Raw genomic sequence first — 25,204 nt, forward strand, 5'->3', positions numbered from 1 at the left:
AGGTCTTCCAACCAGCCGTCTCTATAATTTCAATTATTAAAAAAGAAAATTTATACTTGATCACCTGTGTTTACTTCTCTTTTGAGATATTTCCTTCATAAGAGCTAAGGTGGTTTCTATCCACCTGGAAGGACGCTTAGGTTCAAATTTTGTTTAATAATGAGAATGGCGACATCTGCTGGAACCATGGGTTTCAACATCGAAGAGCAACTGACTACTGTTATTTGCCCAAGTTGTGCCTGCATTTCCCAGGAGAGGTTACAGATACACATACAAATAAATGGAGAACAACCAAGTCCATGCTTTACAATAAAGATTTATTATGGACAAAGCCTGGCTTTTTAAGGCAAGAGTTTTAAAGAGCTGAAACCTACAGCATCTTTGCAAAGAGACACACAATAATAAGCTTAAAAAGCCAGAGAAAAAGCATTTAGCAGTGGTTGCTATAGTTGCAAAAATAAACCTGTCCTCTGGGAAGAACTGAAAAGAATAGTTTGCTGCCCCTGAGGAAGTTGGTTTGAGGGCTCATTAAGAGGCCCAGGGTGACAAGAGATACCTAGCTTGGAAAACACAAACAGCTAGAGAAGTGTCCTCTGTAAGTGTGTTTATTACACAAGGCTGCAGCATCAGAAGTCGAGATTAGCCAAAACAGCAGGGGACCAATATATGTGTTATTTTAAATCCAACCTGCAATTTAGTGTCAGCCTGGTGCAGTATGTTTTGAATGCCACAAGATGACAATAGCAAGCGATTACTGTCATCACCTTGCTTAGGGAGAAATTTTATGTATCACGTATATTTAAACCACAAATGCCAAGGATTTTTTATGTGTAGTGACTCAAATGTCACAATTTTCAGTCTATTTCAGATTTAAAGCAATGCTTCCTAAACTCTTCTCAAAATGAGTTTCTCCCATTTATTTCCATGCAGACTTTCATAAATGTTAACCTTTTCAGATATTTCTTCAGGCCAAAGATCACAACCATACTAAGTGCATTTTTTTTTTTTTTTTTGTGGTAAGCGGACCTCTCACCGCTGTGGCCTCTCCCGTTGCGGAGCACAGGCTCCGGACGCGCAGGCTCAGCGGCCATGGCTCACGGGCCCAGCCGCTCCGCAGCACGTGGGATCTTCCCGGACCAGAGCACGAGCCCGTGTCCCCTGCATCGGCAGGTGGACTCTCAACCACCGCACCACCAGGGAAGTCCTAAGTGCATTTCTTGAAAGAAACACTTGATCATTTTATGTACCATTCTCTAGTCATGTTCTATCTTATTTCCCACAACCTGGCAGGACAAAGAGGGAGTGGAAGGTATGAGTAGTTACATTGTCTTCTTCCTCCTCTACCTGCTGATGTTGTCTAGAATTTAGAACAGAGCTTTTATGGATATTCTTTCTTTTGAATTTCTTTGGCATTTGGTTTTTTTACACTACACAATACTTTATGATGTCATGTGATCATCATTCTCATATCTCTTGAAACAACTCATTTTACTATTTCCTTCATGAGTGTTTATAAAGGACTTCTTAATTTAGACAATTATCTGAAGCCTTATATTGTTGATATATTTTTTTTATTATGACAACATATTTAAAAGGACATTTGCTTGGGTATATAATTTCTTTTTTAAAAAATATTTTCCATATCTCTATTTGATTTTCTTTTTATAATTTTATTTAATTCTGGCTGCATTTGGACTTCGTTGCTGCACGCGGGCTTTCTCTAGTTGCAGCGAGCGGGGCTCTTTGTTGCAGTGTGCAGGCTTCTCACTTGTGGTGGCTTCTCTTGTTGCGGAGCACGGACTCTAGGTGAACGGGCTTCAGTAGTTGTGGCTCGCGGGCTCTAGAGCGCAGGCTCAGTAGTTGTGGTGCACGGGCTTAGTTGCTCCGCAGCATGTGGGATCTTCCCAGACCAGGGCTGGAACCCGTGTCCTTGGCAGACGGATTCTTAACCACTGCGCCACCAGGGAAGTCCTGGGTATATCATTTTATATCCAAAATTCTTTTCATTAAATATTAAAAAATCGTTTTACTTCTTGTTTTCTTGTGTCCGTTTTTCTGTGTGTGTGATTCCTAATGTCTTTCTGATCCTTGTTCCTTTGCAGGTAATCTGCTCTAACACACTCTAAGCTTTATAAATTTATCTGTCTTTGATGTACTTAAATTCTACTCTAACATTTCCTGGTGTAGTGTTTTTGATGTTTGTTTTTGTTTTTTATATAACCTGTTTGGCATGAAGACAGATCTGGTAAGGAAACTCAAGTGCACACACACCCATGACTTTCCGGGACACTTATTACCGGGGGCTCTCACCAAGCTGCAGGTTTCCATATGTCCAGGACTCTCTAACAAGAAGTCCTTTTTTTGATAAGTCACATGTGAGATACAGTATAACTCACCCATTAAGACGTCTAATGTTGCAACATCTGTGTTGCTCACAGTAGTTCTAACTGAACATTTTTATTTGCAAAGTATGTCTTTTGCATTTTCTTCTAGAGATTTTATTCCATCCTTTGAACCTTACGTTAGAGCGACATCATGTGGCGGGATGAGATTATGCAGGCAGCCTTGTTGGTGACATCACCTGTTTAATCTAGTGACTGGATACACTTTTTCTAACAGCTCTTTTTTGCCAAATACCATACCTTTTTGTACATAAACAATATTTTATCACTGCATAATAGAGTTAAACTGGGCGAGAATTTTCAGAATTTTTTAGAAAATTTTTTTTTTGAAATAAGTATTTGGAGTAACAAAAGGCTGTCCTACGACAAACACCAATCAAAAGTGCAGGGCTTCCCTGGTGGCTCAGTGGTTGAGAGTCCGCCTGCCGATGCATGGGACGGGGGTTCGTGCCGCGCTCCGGGATAATCCCACATGCCGCGGAGCGGCTGGGCCCGTGAGCCATGGCCGTTGAGCCTGCACGTCCAGAGCCTGTGCTCTGCAACGGGAGAGGCCACGGCAGGGAGAGGCCCGCGTACCGCAAAAAAAAAAAAAAAAAAAAAAAAGTGCTGGGGGGGAAGTCATTTTTGAGAAAGTCTCAAATTTAAAATTATTTAAAATTTGAATCCTAGTCCCATCTTATTCTGTGGGTTCCCACGTTTTTAAAGAAGTATGAATTTTTTTTGTTCATCAAAACAATGATGATAATCTTAAATATTCAGCCCCGGAATGACATCTGTAAAACACGAAGATCTCTCCCCAACTTGAGAGTAAATTCATGTTAACTGAGTGTGAGTCAACCTAAGACCTGTCTGACTTAAGTAGTGTTTTTCCAGTACTCTGATCAAAACCATTATTCATGTTGGTGCTCCAGGCACATCACTTGGCATTGTGTCCTAATGCTGTCAGTTAAGCACATCACACTTGGAACTTCTTCTTTATACCATAGTGCTAGTTATTATATTTGCACTATGTTTTCTTCATACATTTTTATCTTGATGATTTATATCATACCTATGTCTTAAACCAGATATTGTCATTTCAGCATATATCAATATTAAACCTATTAACGAAATATCTTCCCTTTTTTCATACTAAATCTTTGAAATCCCATGTGTAAACAGCATATCTCATTTCAGGTGCTTGATAGCCATGTGTGTCTGGTGGCTACCGTATTCAACAGCACAGCTCTAAGCATGAACTGCACAAGATTGGCCCTATCTTGAGAAAAGGGAGTCAACCTTTGTAACCTCCTCTATTTCAGTCAGTTATTGGCTATAAGTTACCCTCAGAGAGTTGGGTGGAGTGGCCTGGAAGGGGCAGTGGCTTCTGTTTGGCTGAGGGCATTTCTCTGGGGAAAGTGTCGTCTGTGAGTTTTGCCAGGTGGCAGGTGGGTGTACCTGCCATGAAGGGGACCTGGGTATTCAGCTAAGTATTCACTGCACTGTTCATGTACACTTGTTCTCACATTACATTCTTTCAATGCAGGCTCTGATTCTCTAGGATTCCAGTTGGCTACATTTTCTGGGAAAACTGTAAAAGGATGGCTGATGGCACCAAGGTTAGCCCCTGCTGCAGAGCTGGTTCCAACGCTGTGACTTAAACCCAAGGGGTCGAATCAGCTCCAGCAAACATTCATGAGCTGAACCAAAGAGATGCACCTTTCCTGAGTAGACAGGGTTGAGCCAGGGATTGAATTCTTCCTCACAAGAGAACCTGATGCCTCTGTCAGTGAACAGAACCACTTCCAGTGCAATCCTGGGGTAGCAGAGAAATGGGATCCAAAAGGAAGCAGGAATGAAGAGGTTTTGAGTATGGTGAATGGGGTAGGAATGATTGTGCTACAAGTAAGACTCAGGGATAGGATCGCCAATGTGGCAGATGTCTCAACTTTGCAACAGGCAGGTATGTTCCGTATGTGGCCTCACTGAAGAAAGAGAAAGGACCACTATCCAAAATTTGGTCCAGATGTCAAGAGTGTTGACACCATAAACATGCAAAGAAAGTATAAATGTTTATTACTCACAAAACGAGGCTTTCTGGTGAGAGGTGCAGAATGGCTTGAGGGGGCAGGGAAAGGAGGCTGGGGCTTTTGTTGTGATTAGTGGGTGGGACCAGGGTGAGGATTACAGCAGGTGATAAGGCGGGGTGGGGCGCTGGGCATCCGTATCTGCTTTCCCAGATGTGGGGCTGGAGGAAAAGAGGGAGAGGTGAGGCTTAATACCTGCCAGCAATCAAGTCAAAACATGGAGTCAGGCTGTGTATTAGTTTTCAAGGTATGCTTAGCAATTGACCACGAAGTGAAGGCTTAAAATGATACCGCAGTATTGCCTCTAAGTTACAACGGCTGGAAATCCAATATCAAGATGTCTGCGAGGTTGGTTCCCTCTGGATGCTCTGGGGGAAAAATTTATTTCATTCCTCTTTCCTAGTTTCTGGCGATGGCAGGCAATCCTCGGCATCCTTGGCTTATAGATGCATCACTCAGACCTCTGCCTTTCTCTTCCCATGGCGTTCTCCCTGTCTGTCTCTTCTCCTCTTCTTGTAAGGACGCCAGTCATGTTGGATTAAAGGCCCACCCTCCTCCAGGATAACTTCATCTCAACTAGCACCTTAAGGCCTTCCGCAAAGACTCTATTTCTGAAGTTCACATTCACGTTTACCAGGGGTTAAGACTTCAGTGTACCTTTTTGGAGACACAATTCAAGTCACAAAAGGCCATTAAATTCCATATGTCACTCTGATAGAAGTGATTTATGCCGGATACAAGATAAACACCATGGCAGAATTCACTTCTTGATGGCTAATTTATCCGTTCTGTAGGTTTAAATTAATTGCTCATGGACCATACTGCAGATTGGTGGGTGTGGGTGTTCTGATAGAGATGGAAGCAGTCATTTTTTTCATCTACCCTCCTTCCCTCAATGCCAGTGAGTTTCTACTATGTTCTTTGTTCTTCTACTATGTTCTACTAAGTATTGGGTAGCATGAATCAAATTTGCTTACCTAACTGCTTTTCGAGGCTGCAGATTGCTTTGTTTTCTAGATTTGCTGGGTATAGGGACAGTGTAGTGATAATCTTTAAAAGAGAGACTATAGGATAAGGAAATGTACAGTTGGTCTGGAAATGGATCTGTCTTTATTTCTGGGGATGCCTAGATGTCTGGCTTTGACTCTAGGCCAAGATAAGGGTAATAGAACTTATAATGTGCCATTTAATTCTGACCCAGAGGGCCGCTTTGTTTACTTATGATTTTCAACTGGCATAATGGGTTAGACCGTCTGACCTGACTATGTGATCAGAGGTACATTAGAAATCTCTCTTGGAACTTCTGCCTTGAGCTCTCTGGAAGCCTAGATTCACTGCACACATCTTGGTGGTTCAATCCAGAGAGCACTTCAGTTTGCGAGTAAGAACCCTGGGGAGTCAGCACCTGGACGTCTCTCAAAGCCTCAGCGCTGCCTGCCCTCCATTCTCTGTCTCTTAATGGATCATATACTTTGCATATACTTTGACTTTATATAAGAGCCAAGTAAGAGTAAGTTCTGTGGACTTGTGTCCTTCCAGATATCTGAACTTCTCAAATCTTTGTTGAGGCTGATGGAAAACTGGGGATTGAATTAATACAACTTTTGAAGCCTGAAGGAACTTTAGTCATTTCAGGGAGTGATTCCCTAGCCTGCTGCTACGGAAAGAACCTCCAATTTATCCAGTTATTAAGAATCTTTTTTAGCTGAGACTGAGCAGAGAAAGAAATTGAGGAGGAATTAATTTCTTTGAACTTTAACTTAAAAGTGCAAGAAATTTTTTATTGGATTTTAATTCCTTCAGATTTTGAAGTCTTTGAAATTGAAAACTTTTAGTATTTACATTTAATTTCTTCCTGGGAATTTCATTAATGAGAAACTATATTCAACATATGGAACATTTCTATACTGTTGGAATTTTATTATTGGAATATCTTTTTGCAACTTATTACTGGGTTACCTTATTGGTGTCATTTAATCTCATTCAAGGTCTTCTGATATGCTTTGTTTAATTACTTAACTGGACAGAGGTTAGATAGGACATAGAACGGAGAGGTAATTTTCAGTCTTGGTGGCAAACTTGTCCTGGAGATAATATATTCTTCTGAATAATTTCAGATCTTATGAGACAAAATCAACACTAACAGCTATTGGACTGTGGAGGTTTTACAACATGTCTGGAAATCTTTTGCTATTCCTCTCATGAGAGTTGAGGGTTGATGATGTTCTCTCCTCTGGAATCTGGACCTTTTAGTGACTAGCTTGCAAACCATCAAGTGCAGCAGAAGTGAAGTGCCTAAACTCTGGGACCGGGTCAGGGAAAGCCATGCAGTTTCCATCTAGTTCTCCTGGGACACTTGTCTGGAAGCCTTGAGTTGCTATGTAAGAAGTCAACCGCGTTGAGGTGTCCAGGCTGAGAAGAAGCTCAGACACATGGAGTGGCCGTGAGCAGCGCTCCTGCCGACAGCTCCAGCTGAGGTTCATCCAACAGCTTCAACCCACACATGCATGTGAAGATGCCTCCAGGTGATTCCCACCTATCCAGTTACCCCCAGCTCTTGAGTCACCCTGGTTAAGGCCCCAGAGCAGGTGAAGCAGAGACAAGACGTCCACACTGTGTCATTGTGTGAGCATTAAAATATTGTTACTGTATACCGCTATGTTTTCAGCAATATAGTCAGTCATGCAGCAAGTGTAACCAGGGCAGGGGCTCAGAAGTCTATCCAAGGGAGCAGTAGTTGGTATTGTGGATTCAGTCCCATTAAGGCTGATTGACATTTGGTTTCCTTCCCCTGGAAGAATAGCCACGACCTGATGGAACGTGGGGTTGGCTCAGTGAGCTAAGAGAAAGAAGAACTGAGCCATGTTGGGGCTGACCTGTCCTTCCCTACTTTTGGAGTCAGGGGAAGAGCCTTTCCTTCAACACTCCTGGTCCCTCTACCTTCTCAGTCATTCCCTCAGGTGGGAGGGAGTCAGGTACCTGGTGGAAATTTGAGAAGAAGGAATGTGCTAGGCTTGGTTAAGCTCAGATCTGCTATCCTCTTTGGAAGCCAGCCTGACCAGAGGCAACCCACATTCTCTGCTGCTTTGACCATGTCCTGTGCTCAGGGGTCCAGCTTTTGTGAGGAAAGCATGTGACCTTCCAGCTTCTTCTGTGACTAGGACTAAGCCTGCAGGTCAGATAGTTTATTTCACCCCCTGCTACATGCTACCTCCTGCAACTTACTCTCATGAAGAATAAAGATGATGTTTCCAAAGGCCTTATTCGTAGCCTAATTTTTATTATGTTCAGAACTCAGATGGGGATGAAGGGTGCTATTTATTGGGCTTTCTTAAGATGCCGAGACAATTTCTCTGTATGTATCTCTTACACTCAGTCATATTATTTGCACTGTCATGTGAATTACCTAACACAGGACAGAGTAGACCTTTAATGTTTGTACTAACTTATAGCAAATTAAAGAAATATATACAGTGTACAATGTCTTGTCTTAATCCTTAGAAATGGACTCCAGATGTATGCTTGAACACCAGTCTCTCAGTATATTACTACCAAGTTAAGAGCTTCTTTCAAAAGAAACAAACTTTGCATAATTTCTGGGCCCTTAGACTTACCCTTACTTTCACTATTTCTGAATACAATTCATCACCTGAAGAAGTGATAAAACATTTGGAGATTACTAAAAAGACACTTTAAGTTTTTTTCGCTGGGAATCCTGTTCTAGCAAAAAGAAATTTCAAAGGGCTGTTGGAAGATATATTAACTTTTTCTCAGAAAGGAATCTTAAACAGTTTCTTACTCAATGTGATATGCTTCTTTTTTAATCCAAACCATACTGAGATTGCTCAAAAGAATAACAAGGTCCCTGATCACAGCATTTCTGAGGAGCAGTGATGGTCTGGCTTCAGAACTAGCAGTAGCCCAACGTCTTCTTTGGTCTTAAGATAAATGCAGTCATGAAACTTTTACATCTATAGGCAAAAATTTACTTCTGAAATTCTCCTTCAGAGTGTTTGGTTTTATGCTCTAGCCCTTAAATTACCTGCTAATTTTTTTCTCTTTAGCCCCACAGAATCTATAGCATTACAAGGTTTTCATCTTTTATTTAAAAAAGCAATTACTATTATATTTGGTTCTGCCTTAAAGGTAAACCTTAAATAATTTATATAATTTTAACAGCTTTCCTAAGGAATAATTGATATACAAAGAACGGAACATACTTAATGTGTACACCTTGATTAATTTGGACATATGAAAACACCCATACCATTACCACCATCAACATAACAGGCATTACCCACAACTTTCTGAGTTTCTTATGTCTCCACCTCCCTTTTGTTTTTTGGTGGTAAGAACACTTAACATGAGTTCTACTCTCTTAACAAATTTTGAAGTGCACAATACTGTATTGTCAATGATAGGTACTATGGTGTCCAGCCGATCTCTAGAACTTACTCACTGAGCATAACTGAAGATTTATATCCATTGAACAACAGCTCCCATTTCTCCTACACCCCGTTCCATCACCTAGAACCACTGTTCGATTCTTGCTTCTGTGAGTTTGACTATTTTAGATACCTCATATAGGTAGAAATACGGAGTATCTGTCTTTCTATAACTGGCTTATTTTACTTAGCATAATGTCCTTCAGGTTCATCCATGTCATTTTGAACATTTTACTTAAATTTTGTGTACTATATTCTAAAAAATTCTTCTTGAATTGTATTGTCTTTCATAAGGAAGGCTAGATTTCCCCCCAATCACAGTCAGTTCTGCATTGTGACATTATTGTTACCTGTCAAGAGCCAGCAGGTAATTTGACAAGAGTTTAAAGGGAATATTTGCAAAGGTTTTGGTAAGGCATAATGAACCTAATAAGAGCTAACACATGATCCTGGAACTAGACACGGTGGAGTGGCTTTACCATTCGTACTTCAGACGTGGGGGGCAGGCTGGGGGGGAAAGGAGGGGTATACAGAACCCAAAATAATAGCTGAATAGAGAGGAGTTCGTGAAAGGAGCTGTGGTCTTTGGTGGAAGGTCACATAGCTGACACGTGCTGACTCCACCAGGAGAAAACTGGGGAAGTCAACACCCTCCTGCTTCACATCCTTGACTCATGCTTGTCGCTGACCAAACCCAACAGGAGGCCAGAGAGCAGTGAGCTTGATGTCAGCCTCCTGGGCACAGAGCAGGTAGAGCAGAGAGTGCTTGTGGGAGCGGAGAAGGGAGAGGGGAAATACCCAAATGCCCTGATAGATAAATTCATTTTTCAACATTCCAGATTTTCACTTTTTTATTCAGCAAACATATATCGAGCGCCTAATACTCCATAAGATCGGGGGTGGGGCTGTAAGTCAGGAGAACAACTATATCATATGCTTTCAGGGATTCTGTAGTTTAGTGAGAGAGCTAGAAAAATTAAAATAGAAAGTTATAATACAGGGAAATAAACATTTCTGAAGAAGTGGGTATGAGGTGCCCCAGAGTAATTTGTAGGAGTAGAGGGAGTGTCAAGAAAGGCCTTCTGAAGGATGTGCCTGTGATGGGTCTGGGAGGTAAAAGGGGGAATTATCCATGTGAAGGATGTGGAGAATGATATTCCAGGCGATTGAGAAACATATACAGATGCTCAGAAACCTTAAGTAGCATGGAGCTTCCCAGGAACACTGCAGCAGAGACAATTTTCTTCTACTTACTCACTAATGGAATTCCTTTTTGTTTTGAGTTGGCGGGGGAGACTAAAACTGGGGTCTTTGATATAAGTCAAGAGAATTAAAAAGAGCTTGCCTCCGAAAAATTGAGATAAGTCATGTATTCAGCAGTAACAAGAAAAAACAGATTTAACCATGCAGGAACTCTAGGTGTTGGAATTGTCAAATACAGAACGTGAGAAAAATGAGTGTAAAATATTTAAAGTAATAAAGGATACAGCTAAAATGTAGTTATACAGTAAGGAATTTGAACACATAAGTTTGAAAAAGAACACAAATGGAACTTTTAGAAATGAAAATTAAATCACTATTGAGATAAAAACTCAACGAACAGGTTGAAAAAAGAATTAGTGAACTCAGAGCTCAGAACCATGTATACATAATCCAAAGTGCAGCAAAGAGAATAAAAAGAGACACCTGAAGAGAGGGGAGGTGATATGGAGCATAGAATGTGAGTAACTGGAGTTCTAGAAGAGGAGAAGCGAGAAGAAAGAATTATTGAAAGAAACGATAATAACAATATTTACAGAAGAACTAACAAACATTACTCTACCATCCAAGGATCACAATGTAATTTTTTATTGTGAGAAAATAAACATATCATTAAATTCACCAGTTTAGCCATTTTAAAGAATATAATTCAGTAGCATTGAGTACACTCACGATGTTGTATTAAAGTATTAAAAGTTCATGGTAATGTTCTTAAAAGCTCATTCTTATCATTAGATATGATTTACAAAGAATAGTGTAATAATAATAGTTGTTTACAGTCATTTAAAATTTTTAACAAAAAAAGGCAAAATTAATGTTAAATATATTAAAGTTGATTCTTCCACAGAACACATTTTAGCAAGAGAAATTAAAATCATTTATGATAAAATATGTACAAGCAATTTAAAAATGTTTTTAATCTCTAGTATATTGAATGAAGAATTAAATTTGAGGTTTCAAGTTATCATTTTTGTACTTGTCTATATTTAAAGAATACACCAAAATAAAAAAGGTGGTACTTAAATAAGCACTTATTTTTGGAGACTGACCTTTTTTCTGAATCTTTTTGTGGTTTACAGTCATCAATATGCAATTTAAACTCTCAGGCTAATTTATTACAACTGGCAATCACATTGATAGCATTACAAATCTAAATATATCTTAATGGGAGTCTACAAGGATTTATAATCCAAGTAGAAAGACTTTAAGGAGTGAAGTTATTGATCTCGCATTACATGATAGGGCAATGGATCCAATTTCCTGCTTCTAAAGACTATTCTTAAACCAGCAATGATGGGTTTTATTATCACAGGGACAGTAGTTGCTCCGCGGTGACAGCTTTTTCCAGGGTTTAATCACATATTCACTTAGACAATTCTCTTTTGATCTCATCAAATTCATGCTCTCCTTTTCAGATAGGAAAAGCAGCTAGCGAATATTACCCAAGATAACCTTTCTATGCCTAAACATATAGAGTCACATTATTCTTTGTCTCTTACCCAGAGTCAGGAAGCTGAGTGCCTCCTTGGCCTTATATCCTCTTATTTTGTGTTACTGATGACTTTCCTTTGGAATACTGCACATTTTTATAAATTGTTTAGCATGTGATTACTAAATGGGAAGTGAAAGAACTTAGGTAACAAAAATCAAAAGCATGAAAGTTCAGAGGGGTCATTCAGTGTTTTTGTTAAATGCAAGGTAAATATATACAAACAATCTATTTTTCCTGCCTCAAAATTTCATGTAGTCTCTACTTCTAGATTCAATAAATAGAGTTAGATATATTAACATTTTTGATTCATTTAATTAATGTTTATTGTATTAATATCTAATGAACATATGAGACAGAGTCTTATCCCCCTCAAGTAGTTTTCAAGCTAAAGAGAAAACATGCATAAAGAACTCAGTGTGACACCATAGCATGCAGTAGGAGATATTGCAGAGGCATAATTTTAACTGAGATAAAGAGAAATAAGGTAACATGTAAAGGTGGACTTTATAGGTAAGTATGGTTTTTATAAGCACAGAAGAGGATGAAAACCATCACAAGGTAAGGAGAGAATAACCAAAGACAAAGGGTGTACAAGGTTTGATGTGTATTAATCCTGAAGTGGAGGATAACATATGTGAGACAAACTCTAAGTTAGAAATGAAGATGAGTCAAGGGTATGTTCACTGAGAAAAGAATGTATTTGGAAAATTAGGTAATTAAGTGTCCACAGAGTGTAAGAAATAGGAAGAGTACGGTGAGAGCTGTTACTTTAATCAACTTTATGTTAAATACCAACGAACTTAGACTTGATTTGATAAGTAATAGGGAATCATTGCAGGTTTTTAAGTATGAGAACAACCTGGTAGTCTTACAACTAGTTAACTAGTATGGAATGGTATGTAAATGAATTTGTCAGGAATAATACCAGAGTGAATTGAATACTCGTATGGGGAACAAAATGAAATTGGACTCCTACTTCACCTCTTTAAGAAATTCTGGGTAGATTACACACATGCATATAAAAAGCCAAACTAAAACACTTTTAGATCTAGATAGATAACATATCAGTATGGCAGGGTAGGATTTCTTAAACAAGACATGAAAATCTCCAACAAGAAAGAGAATATTTATAAATGTATTAGTATTAAAAACATACCAAATTTTCAATAATTAAAAATTATCAGTCAGCTTAGGCTGCCATAACAAAATAGTACAGACTGGATGACTTAAGCAACAAGAATTTATTTTTTACAGTTCTGGAGGCTGGAAACTCCAAAATGAAGGTGGCTGGCTGGTTCAATTCCCCAGTGAGTGCCCTCTTTCTGGCTTACAGGTGGCCCTTTTCTTGGCTGGCTGCATCCTCACTATGGTGGAGAGAGAAAGGAAGCAAGTTCCTTGGTATCTCTCCTTATAAGGTCACTAATCCCATCGTAAGGGCCCCCTGTCTTCATGACCTCATCAGAATCTAATTACCTCCCAAAGACTCCATCTCCAGATACCATCATACTGGTGGTTAGGGCTTCAACACATGAATTTTGAAAGGGACACAACTGGCTCATAGCACACCCTATTTTCCATTTTCCACTTCTCACTCTCTCTACTCCTACTCTTGCTGCTGGAATCATGCCCAGAGAAACTAACTGCTTTCAAACTTTTGTCTCAAGTTCTGTTTTTGACAGGAATCCGGACTAAGGAGTTGACGCTGGAATTGAGGAACTCACTGGCCAACTGGCAAGAAGATTGTGGCTAGTGGTAAGTGAAGGCTGTGAGTCAAAAAGAGGCAAGTTCTGTTCAAGGAACCGACAGTAATTGTCCTGGCTGGACTGCACAGAGCACGGCTGAGCTCAAGAACCAAGGCTGGGCCGATTATGCCTATCCTTGTAGGACATGTTTCAGTTTGGTCTTTCTCCTAAAGCAAACAGGAAGGCATAGAAGGACCTTAAGCTGTGGAGCAACATGGTCATATTTGCATTGAATGTATTAGCATGAGGAACAGACTAGAAAGGGGTGGGTGGTGACAAGAGAGGACCCTAGGAGGTGGGTTTAGAGGCTATTGCATTAGTCCAGGGGAGAAAGGGTGGTAGCTTGGACCAGGAGGTCGGCGGGAAGCAGAGGCCATAGGGACCTTGCCTGGAATTTGAAAAAGAACAAACATTTCTGCATTTAATGGAAGATTTGGCCAGTTGACTGTAGTGGCTCCTCTGAATACCCTTTGAGAATGTCTGATTATTTCACTAAAAGGCAAGAAACCGCTTAATAAAAATCCCGATTTCCTCAGTCTTCTTTTGCCTTTAAATCGCTACTAGTTGATACAACACAAGGAAAACAACATCCAAATTTCTCCATTCCAAACAGTATCGTTCAGCCGGCTTAACCAGCACCCCAGCATCTCCATAGCGTACAACAGTAAGTGTTTATTGCTTGAGCAGCTGTGGGTCAGCTGTGGGTCAGCTGACTTGGGAGAGGCGCCGCTGTGGTTTCTCCTTCAAGGTGTGCGTCTGGCTGGGCTTGGAACCTGCTGGGGGTTGGGCTCAGGTGTGAGCCGTGAATAATCAGCATCCTGAGGCCGGGGCTGCAGTCGCAGCAGCCACAGACACACGAGGAGGAACTCATGCTTCCGAGGCTTACAAGTGGCAGAGTGCTGCTGCTTCCATCTTCCACTGGACAAAGCAAGTCACAAGGTGAAGACCACTATCAGTGAGTTGGGGACATGTCCTCTGCCTCTGAGAGGCCGAGGCAGGACTGTGGATGCAGATTACCATTGTGGGGAGGATTGTGGCTGATACTCAGCCTATCACAGAAAAGAACACCAGGGCCTCCTCTGCCCCACAAAACCTGAAAGAATTTTGACAGTTCCTTTTACCTCAATTCTTTCCTAACTAGCCCAAAGTGGTTCTTTTCTGTGTACATTTTTCTTAAAGGGATCGTTGATAAATTCTTTCACAGAGAAGTCTATGTAATTTTGTAAGGTGTTTCTCAAATTCGAAGTTGCAACGACATTTGTAAAGACAAATATATTTATTCATAAGAGCCAGCCTTTGTAGAAGTCAGAAAGGATTTTCTGTGATTTTCAAAAGCTAAGTTTTAAAAACTGAGAGCTAAGTCCAGAGTACCGAGCATAGGCTTTTACACACAATACGAGTTGCTCTACCTTGAAAGAAAGAATAGTTGTCAGTAGGTTAGAAGAGACGGTTCCGAGGGTACCTAGACCGGTCTCAATGCTTGTAGGTTAAGAAGGCCTCTGAGCGAGACGGTGTCTGATTTGGGGGACTCATAGATGAGGGGTTTTGTGCCTGGTCTTCCAGACTGCAAGGAGAAAAATATAAAATCTGTTTAAATTATCAGCAGCTGAGGGACGGTGTTGAGGCAAATGGACCTGGAGATGGCATTGTAGAATGTGGCATAGCCCGGGGTGGTGTGGCTGAAGTAGCCAGGGAGTTCCCGAGCCCCATAAAGGGGAGAAGAAATCCTTAGAAGAGACCTTGCCTCCAAATGAGAAAATGTAGAATTTATGACAAGTCAAGACGAGCAGCCTTAAGGGAGGAGTGACACCCATGGTACCACTTCTAAATACCTAAAATTATCAGGGATGTAGTATGTCAGGGCACAAGATAGCAATGACTAAAGGTGCTCTCCTCCATTCAGGAGAAAGGCAAATCACACCTCCTTTACTGGAGTGCCTCTCCTTACCTCTTGCTCCCCTGGATTTCCGTAACTCCTAGAAAAAAGCATAGGAGAAGGACATTTGGAGAAACCTTGAATACATTGTTTTTAATGCTTGTGTTACACGGGGCCAGCTTGTAAAACGGGGTGATGGGACCACTGGCTCTGCAGAATGAGGAGTAGTGGTGTCAGGGGAGCGTGAGCCTTGGAGTCATGCAGACATGTGGCCGTGAATACATTTGGATATCTAGCAGCAGAATCTAAAGTTTCAACCTGGAAGTTACTGAGTTACCTTGAATTGGGAAAAATAAGAGCTTTCTGCCATCAGTGGAATTAGAGGTCAAAATTGAGGTCACCTGGAAACTGAGTTTATTCATACAAGGGAAAGTTAGATTTCTGCACATATGAGTTGTTACTATGAAATATAAACACACACATATCATTTGGAAATAAGAATTCCCAAGATGCTTTGTTCTTAAACGTCTGGTCAGAGTCTCTTAAGGTAAATAAGTCCCTCCTGTTTTGTAATACTTTAGGATTATTGTTTCACCATGCAGTTGTTTTGATTTTTATTGTTTCAGTTATACGCATTTCCAAGGTTAGAGATTAATGTAACAAAGTACATAGTCCAGTGTAATGAGGAGCAGAATCAAATTCTTCTCCCATGATATCAGCCAAAGATCCAAGAGTTCGCAACCCCAAATCTGAACACGCTGGCTCGGCTATCAAAGTAACAGCCATGTACACAGTCTAGTACCATTCAACAGAATGAAGATTTGTTCACTCAAATGGATTTATTTTACTAAAATCTTTTTTTTGTTGTTGCCAGCACAAGGTGAAATGGAACGTTGGAAATAAGCCTGAAAAGCTGGTCAGCATAAGTAGCCGAACCAGATAATTAGCACAAAGCCACACTCAGCACCATATTCTTAGAACCTGTAGAGTACAAATTATCTGCAGCTGTGAATAACTTCTAATAGTTAAGCATTGGGTAAACATTTTGCTTTTGACCCGAACTGTATAGCTTGGCTCTCTCCACAAGCATTATGGCCAACTTTCCATTTTGTTTTGTACTTTCTGGACTTGGGCAAAATCTGGACTGCTAAGAAACTGGATAATTTTGTTCTTAATTTTGTAAAATAAAGCTGAACTATTTAACAAGTCATTTATTATTCATTGAGATATACTGTCTCTTGATAAATGATTGAAATAATCCAAACATTAAGTTTATGTTTATTTAGAAATTGAGATTTGGAAATAATTTGTCTAGTCCAAGGAAAGAAGGAATGTTAACACTGGAGCCAGATTTGTCTTGATCACTCTAAACAGACCAATTAAAAGAATAGGCTTAATATTTTCTTTGGGAGAGCTAGCTAGTACGTATTGCCAGAGCACTCAATAGTTTAACAGAAAAAAATTCTGGAAGAAAGAATATAAAAGAGATGAAAAATATATTTAAAAGAGAGAGAGAGAAAAAAAAAAGAAACACTTGCATGAGTCTGGAAAAGGGAGTTAAAACTCTCTGGTAAGCAGAAAAAGGGCAAATGAATGTTACAGAATTTTGATTCCTGGGACGTAGACCATGAAAGGTGGACCTTAAAAGAGAATTACCAAGTGAAGAAAAGGAATGAATCAATATCAACATGTGCCCAAAGATGTATCATTAGCTATAAGAGCTTCTTCCAGAGTAATATAGTATGTTTTCATTCTTGGAAATAATCTCTTCATAACTAGAAAAAAAATGCCAAGACAATGGAATTGGATTGAGTATCTCTCTTAAATGTTAAACCTGGTCATTGTTTTCAGTGTAAGAGGATATCTACAGGATGTAAATAATTTGTAGGAAAGTGCTAAGAACAAGGCAGTGTGGAGGGGAGCCAGAGAGGAAGGGAAGGTTAATTGGATAGGTCCTGCAGCATCCAGGAAATTAGTTTACTTCATATGCAGTAAAAGCAGATCCAAATCTACCCAAAATAAATATCTTTAAAGTTAATCTTCTAGATCTTAATTTTTTCCCATAAAGTTTTAATTTAAATGGACCTATTAGAATTTGTAAAAACTTAAATGACTAAAACCCTTTGTTGCATAGCATCCTAATAATAAATTAATACTAAATTGTGATTGTTTTTAAGCAGCTTTCCTTAGAATAATTTTATTTCTTAAAATTGAATACAATTTCTCTAATAAAAATGTACTTTTCAAGTATATAAAAATATAAAGCATATTCTTTATTGGCTATCATTAAGGTGAAGATTTTGAGAGGTGTAAAAACACTCTTTCATTTTAAAGATAGTTGTCTGAAATATAAGCAGGTTTGATGTGACTGGTATCAAAATATTTGAGTGAAAAAACACTAAGATGTCATTTTATTTTATTTTAAAGATAGTTGTCTGAAATATAAGCAGGTTTGATGTGACTGGTATCAAAATATTTGAGTGAAAAAACACTAAGATGTCATAACTGATTTTCACATTAGCATATACTTAGTTTTGACTAAATATTCTCTTCTTCAAACATCCATTCCTTTCTTTGAACAATAAAAACAATAATAATACCACAGTCAGTGTAGCCAAATATTAAATTAATTCAGTACGAATTTTGCCCATGATTGAAATTTTGTTTGCGCTTAAGAGAGAAAACATGTTTGCAAAAATGTACACCTTTTCTTTAAATGGTACTTATTATTTGTTAAGGGGTAAAGTGACCATAATACTATTAGTTTTAAAATCTGATAAAAAAGGAAACACTAGAACACAACAAAATTTAATATCAGGCAGGTGGTTCACTAGCATTCTTCAATGGGCAACGCTGGAGTTGTTATTTTTATTGATACTTAAATTGTTCTGGCTCCCTTGGATGGGAAAATGTATTTGAAGACCAGTTTTTGCTGTTGGAGTAATCTTTGCTACCAGGGTTGCCATTATTCCTAGGCCTTTTTATTTAACAAAGCTAGGATAAAGCTATATAGTTTTATATGTATTTTTATATGTGTAGATAATAATTATATGTATTTATATAAAATACAGAATGGGGCTTCCCTGGTGGCACAGTGGTTGAGAGTCTGCCTGCCGATGCAGGGGACACGGGTTCGTGCCCCGGCCCGGGAAGATCCCACATGCCGCGGAGCGGCTGGGTCCGTGAGTCATGGCTGCTGAGCCTGCACGTCCGGAGCCTGTGCTCCGCAACGGGAGAGGCCGTACCGCAAAAAAAAAAAAAAAAAAAAATACAGAATGAATTCTCACAAATACATCCATTAACAATCAGGACTTGGATTTATACTAACCCCTTTCATCTTCCATCTGTATCTCTCTTCTCCCATGTTACAAATCCTGGCATGATAACACGCATATCACAGATAACATAATTTTTCATTGACTTTCTGCACAATATACACATAACAGTCTCCGAATAACAATACCAACACTACCACCAAAAATTTGACCACTGAAAACAGTTTAAAATGTTTGCAGTTTTTTGGGGGTCAAATTATCATGATTTAAATAACTTGGAATCATTAATCACTGTGTGGCTATGACACTAACTGGATATACATATTAATTCATTTATTTCATTTTAGTTTGGAGTTTTAGAGATTGATTACTTTTTCATTTATTTTTACGTGGTCCCAAAGTTGAATCTACTAAGGAATATGCAAACAAGTTTAACGTCTGTTCTCATTATCCACGAACTCCAATAATTGTCATTTTAAAAATATTATAGTTTACCATTTATTTTTAAATAATCGTATATAATATGTATTATCTATTAAAATTATATGTATATATTCATATCTTGTCTTTCCTAGGTAATTTAGAGCATAAAATATTTTCTTTTCTAGTTTTTGTTTTGTTTTTTAAGCACTATATTCTAGATATCACTTTATAGTCATGTGTGGAAATATCCCTCATTCCTTTTTATAGCTGGATAATTTGTTGTGTTAATATGCTACTACTTATTCATCCATTCTAATGTTGACACATATTTGTGCTATTTCCTATCTATACTTTTTAAATTATTCTTGCAATTAATGGTATTGTGTATATGTCTTTTTGTATTTTAACCAGTTTATCTTTGGTATATATTTGTAAAAGGGACATTGTTACTGCATGAAAAGATAAAAGATATATTTAATTTATAGTGCCAAGTTCCTTTCATTATATGTGATCTCATTTTTTATGTTGTTTCTCTAGAATTAGATCTAGATAAGATCGATATATTACATTGAGTTGATATATATTTTTTCTCCTTTAATCTGTATATCTTTCTTTTTCTCTTGAAATTTATTTATTGATGTAACCATATGTAGAACTTCATTTTCTTCTCTTTCCTGTGTTTCTTATAAACTCAGTCATTGATTTAAAGGTTTGATTTGATTTAGGTTATTTTTTTTGGCATGAAGTGCCAAAAACTTCTATACAAGAGGTGTTGGGTATTTCCACAAGGAGACATGTAACAACTGGACGGCTCTCTTTGTGTGATGTTGTGATGTTGATAGTCATTGATAACAATCTCCTGGATTCATTGTTAATTAGTGATTCACAGAATGATACTCTAATTCTATTGTAATGTATTTTTGATTATTTATATCCCCCGTTCTCTTTGTGTTCTCCTTCTGGAATTATGATTAGATGTATGTCCTATATCTCTTCATCATCCTACATGTTTTGTAACCTCTATTTCATATTTTCCATATCTTTTATTTCTGGGGTACGTCCTAGATTTTTTTTTTGATTCTATTTTCAAGTTCACTAATTGTCACCTTAGCTGAGTCTAATCTGCTGGTTAACCCTTCCAATGAATTTTTAAATATTCAATTATTTAGTTTTTACGTGTAGAATGTCTCTTTATTTTAAAGCTACTTGGACAACTTTCATAGCTCTTGATTTTGCTTATATTTTTAAGACTTTGTTACACTTCAGGCATACTTGTTTTGTGTCTGTCTCAATAATTCTACGACAGAAGTCTTTATAGTTTTTGTTACACTTCATTTTTTCTTCCTGGTTTTACTCATCACATCACATACACTCATGTGCTGCACTCTCTATATGTGTGGTGTGTGTGTGTGTGTGTGTGTGTGCAGATCATTTTCCTTGGAACTTTGTCTGTGAGAGTTGTTTGAGGTCCTGGGAATATTTTCAAGTCAGAATCATTTTAAAATAAATTTGCTGAGAATTTTTGGACTAAGCAGGTCCACAGGAAGTCGAGCGGCACACTCATACAGGTCTAGCTCTGCTTCCAGATGTTCAGGGGATATTTCCACCTCTAATATTCAACACAAGTTCAAGACAGGCAGATGTTAATTGAACACTTACATGCTGCATAGCAGGCTAATTGATCGTTTACTTTTGTGCTGAAGTGGTAGCTGTTTGGAGTTCCAGTTCAATGTGAGGGTCTCTGCTATTAGATCCCCCCCCTTGACAGGTTCTAGGCTCAAGTTTACCGATTTTTGGAAAATAACCTCACAATGAAAACTGACTAGCATTCTATTCCTTGATTTCTAACTTTCACTTCACATTTGGCCTAGTATTTCTTAGTTTCTTTACATTTAGCAAAACATTGTTTCTTTTTATACCAGCTATTTAAAATTGTATCATTAGTAGAATCTTAAGGAGATATTTAGATCTCTGTGCTGCCAGAGAGAACTATTTCATGGCATACAGAATTTTAAAGTTGGTATATATGATAAGCTATTAAAACAAAGGACTCAGCATCCCATGCCTCAAATGAAGCAGATTAAAAAGTAACTCTACGAGTTTCTTGCCTGGAAGTAAAAAACCCACAAAAATTAAGAAGAGTTTCCTAAATACATCAAACACGGTTATTACGATTGTTGGCTTCCCTAGGGACAGAAACAAGATTCAGGGTTGGCAAGCATATTGCAATAAATTCAATGGAAATTTTTCTTTACCGTTTTAAAGGAAAATTCTTATTACTAAGTTGTCATTTGCTAGTGTGTTAAAGGGACTAGATTAGAAACTAGTTTAGAAACGATAGGGCTTGTGTGAGGGTCTTAATTAAACCACTGATCCACAAGTTTAACAAGGGAGGCAGCGCTTTCTGGCAAGAAAGTGAGAGATATAACTCGAGATATTTGCACCTATAGTCTAATAGTAGGAAACAACTTCATGATGGTTTGCTGTACTTGGGAATCTTGAGATAATCAACATGTTTCTTTCCCATATGTGTGACTGTCCTTTAATTAATGACAAAAGTTACGGTTACTGGGTCCAAAATCTTTATTTGCCAGCAAAGTAATTTTCTTGATTAATATTCCAAATATAACATCATTTAGTTTTATCTAAGTTTTCTCATTTCCTTTTCATCAACTGATTTACTCTTTTTGAGTTCATATTGATTATCTACCATTTTTGTATGAATCAGAGGTCCAAGAATGCCTTCTTTTACCTCTGACAATCTTGTATTTGTAATTGAGTAGTTGCCACCATTTTGGGTGAGATGTACTCAGTTTTAGTTTGCTACCTCACCAAATGTCAGAGATAAACAGGATTTGGGGTATCAGCAGGCCAAATCCTTTTTAAAAAAGTAAGTACAAAAAAGACAAAGTCACAGTGATTTGAGGAACTATTCCCATAGTCATTTAATTAATTAAATATCTTTATATTAAAAAAACTATCCAAATCCCTGATGCATAACTGATTGAGTAACTCATATGCATATTCAAAGTGTGTTTATTGAAAATCTAGTACTTATCAAGCCAGTGTACTGGAAATTGGGTATAAAAGGTGAACAAGGCATGGGCACTGCTCTGAAGGAGCTCACAGATCAGAGGAGTATAACTATAAAGAAATAATTTTGACTCCCGGTCAAAATAATGTCTAGTTATAGCCTTCAAAGCCTCCTTTCCAAATTTATCATTACAAGGAAGAAAAAGGAGAAAACTCAAGGAAACACCAGAACAAAACAAAAACTGAGAAAACCTACTGCTGGAATTTTGAAGAATTGAAGATAATTATAAGGTAGATAAGGTGCGTATGTGAAAAACTAGACCTCAACATCTGACCCATCCTAAATTTTGATAGAGGTTATTCTGAATAAAAATATGAAGATGCTTTTCGTGTTCCTGTTTAAAGATGTATACCACCCCGAGAAATTGGCAGCCAGCCACTCTCAAGTATTTTTTTATGAGGGTGGCAGATGTTGTTTCCAAATACTTTGCTCTCACCCCCCAGTACCTTGGTAAATAAAGAATGCAAATGCCAACAGTTTACTCTGGTAGGAAATCTTTGTGCACACACGTGTGTTTGTGTCTTTATAGAGATGTGTGAGCTGGCAGTGTAGCAAGAAATTATGAAAAGTATAGTCTTCATCACAAAATAATTATAAGGGGGTATGACAGCAGGAAACCTACCAGCAGTGCATCCTGGAAATTATATCTTTTCCACTTACTATGTGGGTGGATTGCTTAAGGCAACTGGAAAGTAGAAAGAGAGTAATAAACAGTTATTTACATTTCAAAATTTTATTTTTCTTAAATTTGTATTTTCATAGTAGTCATAATATACATCACATACTGGCACAGTGGTATAAATGCTGTATTTTATACATGAATTCATGTACTTGTATTATGGATTCACATTGAATATGACTTGCTGGTGACTCTGCATAATCAAAATGCTTGCAGATGACTAATGTAGACAAGCAGAAAATCATGCAGTGAGGGAAGGAAAAAAGCAGTAAAAAATACAGCTGACTATAGAGAAGAGTTATATTAGTAATTCTACAGAGCCTTGCTATTGATTATAGGGAGCTCTGATAATTTAGGCAGACATGCTGCCTTACACATGGGTTGATTTTTTTTAAATAAAACAGCTTTGTTGAGATATAATTCTATGCCATACATTTCACCCATTTAAAATGTATAATTCGATGGCTTTAGTAGATTCACAGAGTTGTGCAACCATTATCACAATCAGTTTTAGAACATTTTTATCACCCAAGATGAAGGAAAAGGAGGAAAGAAATCTGTGACCTTTAGCAGTTATCCTCCATTTCCCACCAACCACAACTATATGCAAACAATAGTCTACTTTGTTTCTATATATTTCCCAATTCTGGACATTTCATATAAAGGAAATCACACAACATGTTGTCTTTTTCCGACTTCTTTTACTTGGTATAATATTTTCAGTTTTCCTCAATGTTATAGCATGTACCAGGACTTCATTCTTTTTTCACTGCTAAATAATATTCCATTGAATGGATATACAACATTTTGTTTATATATTTATTAGTCATTGAGTTTTTTTTTCTATTTTTTGGCTATTATAAACAATGCTGCTATAAACATTTGAGTACAAGTTTTTGTGTGGATGTAGGATTTTATTTCAATTGCATATATGCCTAATAGTAGAATCACTGGGTCATATGGAAATTCTATGTTCAAAATTCTGAGGAACTGCCAGACTATTTTCCAAAGCAACTGGACCGTTTTACATTTCTACCAGCAACAGATGAGGATCCCATTTCTTCCACATCCTTGCCAATACTCGTTATATGTCTTTTTGATTATAGTTATCCCAGTGGATATAATATAGTGTCTCATTGTGGCTTTGATTTCCATTTCCTAATGACGAAGATGCTGAGCATCTTTCCATGTGCTTTTTGTCTGTCTGTGTATCTTTTTTGAAGATATGTCTATTCAAGTTCTTTGAACACTTATTAATTGGGTTGTTTATCTCTTTGTTGTTGAGTTGTAAGAGTTATTTATATATCCTGGATGCTAGGCCATTATCACATACGTGATTTGCAAATATTTTCTCTCATACTCTGCGTTGCTTTTTTTCTTTTTCTACATAGTGTTCTTTCATGAACACAAAATTTTAAATTCTGATTAAGTTCAATTTATCTAATTTTTGTTGTTGCTATGCTTGGTGTCACATTAAAGAAGCCACTGACAAAATCCATGGTAATGAAGATTTGACCTTATGCTTATTTCTAAGAGTTTTATAGTTTTAACTCTTAAATTTAGTTCTTTGATACATTAAAAAAATTTTTTTATACAGCAGGTTCTTATTAGTTATCGAGCTTATGCATATTAGTGTATATATGTCAATCCTAATCTCCTAATTCATCACACCACCACCACCACCCCCTGCCCTCACTTTGCCCCCTTTGTGTCCATACGTTTGTTCTCTACATCTGTGTCTCTATTTCTGCCCTGCAAAACGGTTCATCTGTACCATTTTTCTAGGCTCCACATATATGTGTTAATATACGATATTTGTTTTTCTCTTTCCGACTTACCTCACTCTATATGACAGTATCTAGATCCATCGACGTCTCAACAAATGACACAATTTCATTCCTTTCTATGGCTGAGGAATATTCCATTGTATATATGTACCACATCTTCTTTATCCATTCGTCTGTCAACGGGCATTTAGGTTGCTTAGTGCTGCAGTGAACATTGGGGCCCATGTGTCTTTCCGAATTACTGTTTTCTCTGGGAATATGCCCAGTAGTGGGATTGCTGGATCATATGGTAATTCTATTTTTAGTTTTGTAAGGAACCTCCATACTGTTCTCCATAGTGGCTGTATCAACTTACATTCCCACCAACAGTGCAAGAGTGTTCCCTTTTCTCCACACCCTCTCCAGCACTGGTTGTTTGTAGATTTTCTGATGAAGCTCATTCTAACTGGTGTGGGGTGATACCTCATTGTAGTTTTGATTTGCATTTCTCTAATAATTAGTGATGTTGAGCAGCTTTTCCTGTGCTTTTTGGCCATCTGTATGTCTTCTTTGGAGAAAAATCTATTTAGGTCTTCTGCCCATTTTTGGATTAGGTTGTTTGTTTTTTTAATATTGAGCTGCATGAGTTGTTTATATATTTTGGAGATTAGTCCTTTGTCCGTT

The sequence above is a fragment of the Delphinapterus leucas genome, chromosome 14, assembly GCF_059928025.1.
Source record: "Delphinapterus leucas isolate spDelLeu-1000000601 "Yukka" chromosome 14, BTC_Dleu_Yukka2, whole genome shotgun sequence".
NCBI classification, from domain to species: domain Eukaryota; kingdom Metazoa; phylum Chordata; class Mammalia; order Artiodactyla; family Monodontidae; genus Delphinapterus; species Delphinapterus leucas.